We start from the raw sequence: 12,137 nt of genomic DNA, 5'->3' as shown, positions 1-12,137 counted from the left end.
TCATTCCTCGTTGGACGTCCCAGTTTTATAGTTACTGCGCAGTATTTAGAGACACATATTTATTCAGTGCTAAAAAGTGTCAAAAAGCCATTAAAGTAACAGTGCTGCTTTAGTTCTGGTTCAGTAAAAATGAAAGAGTCGGTGCAGTTTTGGTCTGTGCGCGTTCGTGTTCTTATCAACTGTGCAGCATGTTTCCTACTCCCCATTATCTTCTACAGCATTTTTGAGTTATTTTTAAAATAAACCTCTCGATGATGTCCATAGAGGTCCACTTGACCAGTTATGCCATGGTAACCTTCGTCAGAGATTGCACAAGCTGCTGTTCTCCTTTCCCAGTCTAAGTAAGTGCCATTTATTTCTATGGACTGCTGGATCTGAGGCAGAAATACAAAAGGGGGCTCAGCTGAGTCCTAATGAAATCTTTGCACTGTTTTGAGAAATGAGGAGCCGTGTTTCTGTGCTGTTCCACAACACCATGAATGGTGCAGTCTTATCTCTTCCTGGAGACGACTGACCAGAAACCACTTCTTGGTGCCCACAATATGAGTCATGCCCAAAGGGAGATTCTTTTTGGCTGTAAAAACATGACAAAGAAAATCTTCCAGGTCGACAGAAGATCCCATACATTTTCACTTTTATTAACCAGAGCAGCTACCTATCTCTATCCTTCAGTGCAGCTTGGGTGTGAGGTACTCATACCATTCAGAGAAGACGTAACTGGTAGAACAACAGAAAGATCAAAACAGAAAACAGAAAATGACCACAGCTCTATGAGAACCAGTTACTAAATACATTTGCACTGGGCACAGAACTCTCCCTTAATTCAGAAAGGCATTAACAGAGTGCCAGAAGAAGCATTTTATTAGCACATTGATTTTAAGTATAACAGTTGTATGGCTTAAATGCACTTCAGAAGCAATTATCACTTATAATTTGAGTTCTGGATGGAATGAAGACATAACAAAAGTCATTAATGACAGCTTAAAAACTTCTGTATCAAAAGGTCTTTGCTTGCAATTCCCTTTGCATGCACTCATGTCAGTCACTAACATGTTTGTGTTCCCACAGTCTGCTGCAGTACACTTTTGGGATGTGCTAAAGCTGCCCTGTAATTGTACATTATATCCTAACTGCCATGCGACTACATCCTTTACCTACATTCTCCTCTGGGAAAGAGGCCTGGTCCATGCAGGAATGAAGGCTTGTGGGTGCCAGACCCCGTCCCTGCCTGGAGGTGTGGTGTGTGCAGGCACACTGGCCTGTGTGTGCCTCACGAGCCCAGTCAAAGCAACCAGGAAACCTTGGTCCCGAGCAGCCAGTGAGCCTGCTATCATATTGCTTTAAAATACTGTGGTTCCAGATTTGCTAAAAGGACTAACTCACTGTTCCAACGTGCTAACGTACTAACACCATTTTTTTCTCTCTGCAGACTAGACAAGGCACATGAGCTTAGCTTAGGTGACATAGAGAGGGTTCTGATTTGCTGCTCACCATTGACATGGTTGTACATGCCAGACTGGAAACACCACTCATGTTTTTTGCCCTGTGCAAAGGTCCCTTGCAGCTAAAAGCCAGAGCCGCTGGGTAACCCTGGCTCAGAACACCGACCTTCCAGCCCTGTGCTGCATTCAGCATTTCTGGTCTGCAGGGCACACACCTCGCACAACTAGCTGTGGTGACCCTGGGGCAGAGCAGAGGGCAAGGCTGCTGCACGCTGCTTAGCTGATAGCCTCACGGGTGCATGCTGTCACAAAAGGTGTGCTGATTTTCAGGAGTGCAAATTTTCTTTTCAAAAGGGTGCAGACAGAACCGTTGATTATGTCTTTTTCTTCCTAAAGTCAGTGTGAAAACTGGGAAGTTATTTCACACAAAACAATGCATCAAGCCCCTACTTTTGCAAATGCACAGTGTCATTCTCAAGCTATTCTGTGACCGAGCATTTGTTGTTAGCCAAATGAGTGGTTGCAAGCACAAGGCAGGAACTCAATGGGCCTCTGATGCAACAGGAATCCACTGGAGTTCAAACAACCTGTTGTCATCTATCCCATTCCTGCAGGGAAGCAGTAGGAATCACTGACTCAAAGCTAGTTACAGAGCTAAATACTGGGTCACCACACGCTCAGCAATGATAACACGAGCGACAGAAAAATACAGAATGGATACGACAGAAATGACAAAAAAAATACACAGTGTTTCTGTAGACAGTGGAATAAAAGAGGGGTTGCTGGGTTGTGATGTCTGTGCTCCAGGAGCACTGCTCAGAGAAGGTCTGTAATTGTTTCTTACAGTCTTCCCCCTACGGCAGGAGCTGAAAAACAGCTGTAGCAATTGCAGCGTGAAATTGGACTTAAAGGAGAGGAAAAAAAACCTGTATGTGCTCTTTCTTATTCTGTCACCTGGTGGGTGGAATACAACTGTGTGGCCTATAGGCATGTTCAGGATAACAGCTTGGCACCTTGAAACTAGGTCAGTTGGGCATTTACCACACAGGAGGTGAGATCAGAACAGATTGCTCCTGAAGATTTCCTTAGATCTTCTTTGAGCCACTCTAAGATTTCATTTTAGTCACAGAGAAAAGGTGGTCGAGGCACTTCTGGAAGGCAGATGTACTGCTCCGACTGCCAACATTCTAACTGATAGAATTCCTTTATCAAATGGAAAGCACAGATGCCTATTTTCCACTGTTCACAGGACCATGTTTAGCCAGCGTATCACAATAAATAAAGTTATTTGCCGTAACTTGAACTGGCCATAATTTAATTTTGAACACTGGTGTGGTTTGAAACATAGCACGGAGAAGTTGATTTCCACCCTGAAGATGCATGTTTTACTCATTGAAATGGGTGGCCAAATCCATCAAAATTGCTAAATCTGTGAGCTGTCACGAAAGGAATTAAAATGGCCTTTTGTGAGCTTTTCGAGTTGCTGAAAATTACATAATTTGTCAGCACCACCTAAGTATTCTGGGTATTTCTTCCACAGTGAACATGTTAACTTGCCAGATTGCTTTATGAGATAACGCAAGCCCAAGTTTAATAATTAAACAAGGAAACTTATGTCTGCTTAGTGGCAAAAACATGTCTTCACAGGCACACACGTGTAGGTAGGTTAAGATATTATTATCAGTAATCGTTGTGCCTTACTCATCAAGTGGAACAAGTGCGTGCCATGTGTAACACACGTGGGTTTGATTCAGCTGAGTGTGTGGCAGGCACAAGAGGTGGAGCTAGCACTGCACTGTGCCCTTCCCTCCGCGGTGTTCCATCGTTAGACAGCCTGTGCTCAAGCTGCACACAATTGACTCATGAAAAATACCACTAAAATTCACATAATAATGTCAGCTGATACATCTGTCTCAGTGACTTTTTGTTCCTCCCCACTAAATGGGTTCCAAGCAGCCAGTCCCCAGGCACAGGCTGCAGCTAGCCTCGGGGAAGCAGTGCTGTAAAGAACAGACCACAGTGAACCAAAGGCACCACTCAGGAGCAGCTGGGCATCCAAAATTCGGGAAGAAAACTGTCTAACTCCAACATGGTGTTGGAAAGCAGCGTTCTTTTATCCCTCACCATACGTACCGGGCGGCCTGGCACATCAAGTGCTTCCTCTCAGAGTTCAAGTTCTACATCTAAACAGTTCAGACATACGTATGCAATACATTGGCATACACATTCATTATTTTCCAAGATCTCATTAATACATGATAACGTTTCTCTGTGGTAGGGGCCTACGGTGCTCTTCGACCACTTACTTCCTCCTCATTTTTCCAACATCATCTTCATCAAGGTGACTATCAGCTGACCTCTAGCTGTTTTTCCCCAGTTTGGCAAGTTTCCATCGCTTGTTATGCCATAATGAGCAACTTCCTATCTTGGTGCACTATAACCCAAAACAATTGATGTGAGATCCAAGGGAAAAGTCCTTGCACCTGCTGGGCGCAAAGATAAAAGCAGTCCATCGTGACTTCAGTGCTTCTGTGAAGCTTTGCACCACACAAAGCTAAACTGGAAAGTTTTAGAACCTGCGCTCATTGATTCCTTTTGCTAAACTAATGCATTGGTCCTTAAACTAATATACTGATCCCTATTGCTAAACCAACCTATATCAAACTCATGGATTAAATCAGCCTTAATGAAAGATCCCAGATAAAATTACAATGAATTCCTTAATCTTTAATCTGAATAACAGCACAATTAATTAGGACATAAACAAGCAAGGCACTCAAATAGGATATGCCTATTGAGTAGGCATAGGCAGAGAGAAATCTCCAGCATTATTTTTGTGATACAGCTTGCCACAGATTGTCTTGCTCAAATCTGTTCTGAGCTGCTCTGAGATCTGCAGTTGTTATACTTATTAACATTTTGGCATCCTTTTCTGCACTAAGATTATTCATCCTCTGAATTTTTTTGGAGTATTTTTTCTTCGCTGACTCCTAAAAATAAGTATGATATTTAAGTAAGAATCTGAATATTTGAGTATCACCTATTGAACTAATCATGACTCTACAATATAGAATTAGAATTAGCTAGGTTGGAAAAGACCTACAAGATCATCCAGTCCAATATCCATCCACATTTTTCATCTTGCGGGCAAAGTCCTCGCATCTGGGTCTGACTTTCACCCCACCATTCTTTGCAGATGTCGTTTGATTCATACCTACACAGATACCAAACTGCCCACAGGAAACAGCTTTATTCAGATCATTCACTTAAAACACCGTCTGAATTCCATTTGCATGGGAAAATCAAACTAATTGAACCGTCTGACATTAATCCACGTGGCTGTGAGACAAGAATCCAGGCTTGGGATGTCCCATGTATGTGACCTGGCTACAGGGCCTCATGCACCAGACGAGGACTAGTCAGTGAGAGCTCCAAAGATCCTCTCTGCGTTGCCTGCTGTGCAGCATCTGTGAAATAAGTTCTTCCTCTTAGGCACATCTGCTGTGCTTTTAGCAGAGTTGGATTTTTTCTAGCAGCATATTATCAGGCTAAATGGGCATCAAAGCTGAAGAACAATTGAAAGCTTGTAAGTGCAAATTAAAAAACAAAAAACATATCAAACACGTCTCGTTGCTGCTTTAGAACAGCTCTGGGACCACATTAGCCTGGGTGAAGGAGCAAGGAATAAAGGTGAAAAGCAAGTGGATGGATGTAGGTGGTTAAATGGAATTAAACGTGTGATTATGTGACAGGTGGGTATGGGGATGAGTCACATACCATGCTGCCATTATAAAATGAGTGCTGCAGAGAAATAGACCACACTATTATTTTAAATGACACAAATGGGGCCTAACCTGGTTTCTTTCTATCAGTCTTGATTGATTATAAGTTTTTAAAGAAGTAGTTAATTGCTAGGAATGCATTTTGCTGTTTTTCAGAGCACACTGCTGACGAAGGATATGAGTCACCTAAGTGAATAGGGATGTGTGCCATTATATAAGGAGAAAAACAGATTAAAATACCACCCGAATGCCCATGTGTATTCTGATTTTGATTACAGTAAACAGACTTGGGATTACTTTATTTCATTAATGCAAAACTTAAGCAGGTTGAAAATTGGGTTAGGCTGGAAGATTTGGGACATCAGCTTAAAAAACAAATTTAAAAAAATATTCTTGCTTCTACTAGCCAAAATGTTGACTATAGCCCGAAGGTGACCACAGAAGCAAAACAACTGCTTGTGTTATGTGGTTGGCTGTACACATTTTAGCACTGGGATTGGTGCTGAAGGCAGCAGCAAACAACCGCCCATTATCCTTTTTGTGAATTCCTGGCTGATAATAATATCAGAGCCATTAAAATTAATGAGCTGCTCTTATCTCATGAAATGCATTGGGTAGGGGTAACACCCCTTTTGTAGCACTCCGTGAGGAGCAGGAAATGCTCTCTCCACATGCAGGAATGGTGAACTTGCTGGCATCATGCTTCTTCAGTGCAAGGCTCCAGCATGTTGGAATTGGGTATGTGTATAGACCAGGGCTCTGCCAGCATGAAGGTACTTGCACCTTTTAAATTAGCCAGGCTTAATCTATAAATATTGGCATCTAACTTTTGTTTTTATGGCGAATAGCTGCTTGTTTTAGAGTAAGACTGGTTTGATCATTTAATTGAAAATAATAATGATAATAAATAACAATGATAATAATAGTTTGACAGCTGCTAATTAGGAAAATAATTAGTCACATGGCAAAGTGTCACTTCTCCACATGAAGGAGCTGACTACTAGTTGTCTTGGAAGAGACTGGTCTCCTGCCAGAGCCAGTGAGCATCATCATACAATAAACAGACACTGGTAGTTGATGAGTACTTTTCCTTTGAATTGCAGGAGATGCGTGCTCTCAAAGAAGTAATCAAACAACAGGCTCTTCATAAAAGAGAGCTACCCTCTCTCTTTCTGCACAAAAGTGCTGCTGTGAGCTTCTACCGATCAGCACCAAAAAAGACATGCATGAGAATAAAATTATTTTGGATAAGGAAAGCTAGTCCTTTGTTGGTTTGATGTGTTAGTTCATGGATGTCCAACCTTTTGTCTTGCTTGGGCCACGATGAGTGAAGAGGAATTTTCCATGGAAACTACAACAGAGACAAAGAGCACATTAACACTATTTGACAGAGCAAATTCTCAGCGACAAAACACTGTGTTTCAGCACAGTCACCACCATTAGCTACTCATATTTCACCAGCAGTGAACAAGAACCTCCATGCTGTGCTCATAAAATCTGCACCAGTGGAGGTGACACACTGTCGCCACTGCTGAAACACACCACCCACCACCTCACTGTGCTCACATCCACTGCTTGGTCTCCAGAAATGTTCAGCAAGCATTGATAAATGTCACTGGGTGCCATTTTTTTCCACATGGAAGAATTCAGTGACATGCCTTTGCTTCATACGCACTTCCATGTCAGATGCCATATTGTCAGACTGCCCCTCTGCTGCCATCTGTTGCACTGCATCAGCATGGAGCAGAATTTTGTCAGGAAGGTTCAACCTCTATTGCCATACCAACAACATCTACCTCTGACATCGTGGAGCAACATAATAAAACAGGAGGCATTTCTTTCGGAGCAGCCCTTGTAAAATGCACAGTATCATTAATATATAAGTAACAAAACATTTTAATTTTTAATATTTTTCTTAAAACATTAAAAAAAAAAAGAGAGGAACAAAAAGATAGAACTACTGGGAGATTTGATCTTCTTTTTGAGAAACTAACGCATCAGTCTGGTTCAGTGCAGTGGCTGCAGTTCCCTGTGAGGTCTTAAGGTGTTCACCAGATACTTTTGACAAAATTTTACTCTCCATGTGTTTCATCCTTGACAATTGTTCGCAAACGTGTGTACCGCCAAAATGTGGTGACGTTGAATGAGGCATCATTGTGAACTGAAGGATATTTTTCTCTGTTGAGACAAGGATTATGAAAGTCTGGTAAAGAGACATGATCAGATTTTTGAGCTGAATACTTGATTCATTGCCCTGATGTCCCTTTTGATAGTCCTCAGGTTTCTCTCAGTGGCTTCATCGCTGCCAGCCTGAACTATCACACCTGTACTGCAGGGCGATATTCTGCCAGTCTACCTCCTGCTTGCACTTACCCTCTCCACCACCATATGGAGCAGATCATCCAGCTGGTCACACCTCACACAGATCGTATTCCTGCTGCCCTTCACTGGCAGCAGCAGGCTCAGGCACTCCATACAGAGACCTGAACGGACACATTTTCAGACAGGCAAAATAGTAAATGTGCCCTGTGCCTGGAGGTACTTCCTTGCTGGGACAATGCGCAGAATAGGGGAAGCAAGCCCTGGGTCCAACTGTTGATCCCCAAAATCCATTTAATATATAGTCTTCTCATCGAGCATGTGTCAGATATTAAACTATTTCATGGCTGGATGTGGCTCTGGGCAGCCTTGCCTAGTGGTTGGCAACCCTGCACTCAGCAGGGGGGTTGAAACTCGATGATCTTTGAGGTCCTTTTCAACCCAGGCCATTCCGTGATTCATTCTGTGATTCTGTGAAATCAGATCTCAGCCAAAAGGCTGAGAAGCAAGCCATAACCACCTACCTGCGTCACACCAACAGCAAGCTGCATTAACAAAAACATTACAAAAAAGCTTTTACAGACCCCCTCTAGAAGACTTTGCTTTTCTCCAGGCTTCAAAAAACACACGCTTGGTTGCATAAAGCGGAAAGCAACCACTGTGCTTGTGGTTAAGTCAGAACTGTGCTAAGAATCAAGGCAATCTCACAAGAAGCCAGGCCACCTTAAAGCCATGCAGCATGATCTGCAAGGTGCCAAGTATAAACTGTGTGTTTATGCTGTACTATAATCTATTTAAAGCTTCACGAATCTGAAAGGCCTGTAGAAAATTGCCACAGTGGTTTTAGCCATTTATTAATAAGTGCTGTGTTTTTTTCTTTCCAAATGAAAGTACATAAATCAGTCTGTGAACAAGTTTTGAAAAAACCTCAGTGCCCTACTGAGAATCAAAACCTCCTGCAATCAAGTAACAAAATCCTGATTTTACCAACATTTTGTCCTTGGCATCAGTGTATTACTGTGCTTTGAAAATGCAAGCATACACTGTGAAAGTGCTGGCCAACACCACTTACCCACTTCTAATGCAGGCATAATCTCAACGGAGTGGCAAGGGATTACTAAATATCTAGTCAGTAGAAAAAGAAGATAAATTTATACATCATTTTACTTCAAATGAGGAGGTGCAGAGCATATGTCCTGTAATTTTAACAAAAGACAACAGACACTGACAAGCAAAATAAAATGAACCCAATTACTCTTCACCTTGTATATTCTGTAAGTATATTGGGTCTATGTGGCAAGGCTTTGCTAGTTAGGGGGGGAGGGCTGCAGGAATGGCATCTGTGAGGCAAGATCTGTGTCTGTCTTAGTTTCAGCTGAGAAAGAATTGTTTTCTTTTGAGTGTCTGGTATGATGCTGTGTTTTAGTTCCAGGAGAAAAACAATGTTGATAATACACTGATGTTTACAGTTGATGCTAAGCAGTGCTGTACAGAGCCAAGGCCGTTCACAGCAAAGGGCCCAAGGAGCTGGGAGGGAACAGAATTAGGAAGGCTGACTTACACTGGCCAAAGGGGTATTCTATACCATATGACATCATGCAGAAGTGGTTTTGAAGGGGGTAGGAGTGCACCTCTCTCTCTTCCACTGCTCAGGGGCTAGCTGGGCATCAGTCGGGGCTGGTGGTGAGCAATTATTGTACATCACTTGTTAAATACATTTATAAAGAGAGAGTCATAACTACTTTCCTTGTCCTTTTCTCTATCTTAGCAAATAATTTTATAATAATAAATAATAATAATAAATAATATAAATAATAATTTTATTTCAGCCCATGAGCTCTACTTTGTTGGTTTTTTATTCTCTCCCTCACCCCACTGGGAAAGGGGAGAGCAAGCAAATGACTGTGCGGTGCTGAGCCACCTGGCGGGTTAAACCACAGCAGTATCCCATGGAAAGGACCTACCTTGGAGCAATCCTGAAGAATGGTATCCCATGGGAGAGACTCCGAGCTCAAGCAGGGAAAGAGCATGAGGAGAAAGAAGCAGCAGTGCGGAGCTGTAGTGGACTGAGCACAGACACCAATCCCTTTCCCCATGTACCACTCAGGGAGAAGAGCTGGGAGTGAAGGTGAGCCTGGTAAGAAGGGAATGGGAGGAAGGAGCTTTTAGTTCTGTTTCTCTACTTTGCTTTTACTTCACAATAAATTAATCTACCCAAAGCTGTGCCTGTTTCGTCTGTGATGGCAATGAGCAAGCAATCTACCTGTTCTGACCTCAGCTCATAATCACTTCACCTTATTTTCTGGGAGTATAAGGAGAGAGCAACTGGGTAGGTACCTGGAAGAGAGCCCAGGTCAATCTGGGACAGGGAGGTAATTGCTGGAGACAAAAATATGCTCATGCGCATTATTGTAGTTGAAAGGAAATGTTTCATTTCCAAGCTGTTACCCAGCGTTGACACCTGTTTCTTAGAAGACAAGCTGATCCCATGCCCTTTATTTGAGACATTCCCTGTTTGATCCTCTAGTAGAAGAGCAGCAGAACCTATATTAAAAGTAACAGATCAAATTTCCAGCTATCACCAGCCAGAAGTGGCAGTGATTGATTGATGAAGAGGAGCAGAGATAACACCACAACAGGTGTGAGTTTGCACCAGCCTGACACACTCTTGCCTTGCAAGGCATGTTGCTCTTCGCGGTGGTAGGCAGAGCAGCTTGCTGTAAGCTGACTGCTTGAGATGAGCAGTTCTCTGTCCCTGGTGCGGTAAAATTTCAGGTCGCTATGCCTATCAGAGGGGTGGCAGTGGGTGCTTGCTGTGCCAGTCAGTCAAACAGTAAACTAAGCTTTCAGGGTGGCTGAGTAGTAGCACTGAACACTTTATGACAGCTCTGCACTGGACTGATGTAGTAATAAGGTGACAAGTGGCAGCACGTTTGAAGGTTGGTAGTGGGAGATCAAACTGAGGAAATGTAATAAAGAGTTCCAAGGGTGAGAGGATTACAAGCTTAATGTTGTAATTATTTTTTCATTCTCTAGTTAATAAAAATAAAATTGTTTTTTTTCCTACGGCCTGTCACAAGGTTGAAAGAAACAGACCAATGTTGTCCATGTATGCTTATGGGGCTTGGTACTTTCCATCTTTGAAGGAAAGCTTGTCTGCTCAGTGCATTGTGAATGAGTTCTGAGACACTGCAGAGATCAGGAGGTTTGTTACTTTTTTAAATGATCAGATCTCCTCTTTTTTGGAGCAGCACTGTGTCCTCACAAGTATATATGAGTTTCTAATGGTATGCCAACTTCAAACAAAATTCATGCTAAGGAACTGCTATAAGCCTTCCTGAGGTAGAGAGAGTTGTGTTGGCCTCACCAATTCGGTTAGGCTCCTTTGACACCTCATATTAATGAACATTCCTTTCATAATCTATCCTTGCGTGAATTCCAGGTAAAGTTGTCACTGAAGTATCATGGTTCTATGGCAATTTATATTCCTGTGGGCTTTGTGACTAGAACCAAGAGGAAAAGGAAAGGGTCTGCACAGGCTGTGGTGAAGTAGCACAGGGTCTCTCACAGTGTCCAAAACTTCCATCTCCACTCTTTTGTGAGTTGGTATTGAAACATAATACATCAGGTCATACAGATATCAATCACAATCAAATCTGAATGAAGCTGGAGGTAGCACATGCACAGATGTCATCCTTCCCTGTATTACACAGGAGGTGAATCCATGCTGGAGCCTCGTGCACCCACAGCCACATAACATACAGAATTTCAATATACAGCTGCTTATAAGCTCTCTTCAAGTACTGCAAAGCCACAATGAGGTCTCCCCAGAGCCTTCTCCAAGCTAAACAAGCCCAATTCCCTCAGTCTTTCTTCATATGAGAGGTGCTTCAGCCCTGTGACCATCTTTGTGGCCCTCATCTGGGCCTGCACCACCAGCTCCGCATCCTTCATATGCTGAGGGCCTCAGGCCTGGACGCTGTGCTCTAAGTGGGGCTTTAAAAGGGCAGAGCAGAGGACAGTCACCTCCTTCACGCTGCTGCAACCCCTCTGTTGATGCTGCCCAGGATACAGTTGGCCTTCAGGGCTGTAAGATCATTCTGCTGACTCACGTCCAGCTTTTCTTCTGCCATGACCCCCAAGTCCTTTCTCCACAGGGCTGATCTTAAGAAGTTCTTCTCCTAGCCTGTGCACATATCTGGGATTGCCCTGACCCAAATGCAACAACTTGCACTTGGCCTCATTATGTTCTCATGGGTCCACATTTTGAGCCTGTCCATATTTTGGATGGTATCCCTTCCTGCTGTTGTGTCAACTGCACCACTCAAAGTATTGTTGTTTGCAAACCTGTTGAGGGTACACTGTAACCCACTGTCTATGCCGTTGATAAAGATGCTGAAGAGCACTTGTCCCAAGACAGAATGCTGGGGGACACCAACAATCTGTTCCACGATCTCCGCAGGCACAGAAATGAGGCTCACCAGCCTGAGACAATAACATAATGAGTCCAGATACTTATCTCTCTTTGCTGTAGAGCATGTGATGGGTTTTCTGATTTTGTTCAGTTAATTCTAAGGCACAACAGGGTGAACTT

This window comes from Numida meleagris, chromosome Z (assembly GCF_002078875.1).
Source record: "Numida meleagris isolate 19003 breed g44 Domestic line chromosome Z, NumMel1.0, whole genome shotgun sequence".
Lineage (NCBI taxonomy): Eukaryota > Metazoa > Chordata > Aves > Galliformes > Numididae > Numida > Numida meleagris.
Note: the sequence above shows the minus strand (reverse complement) of the source record.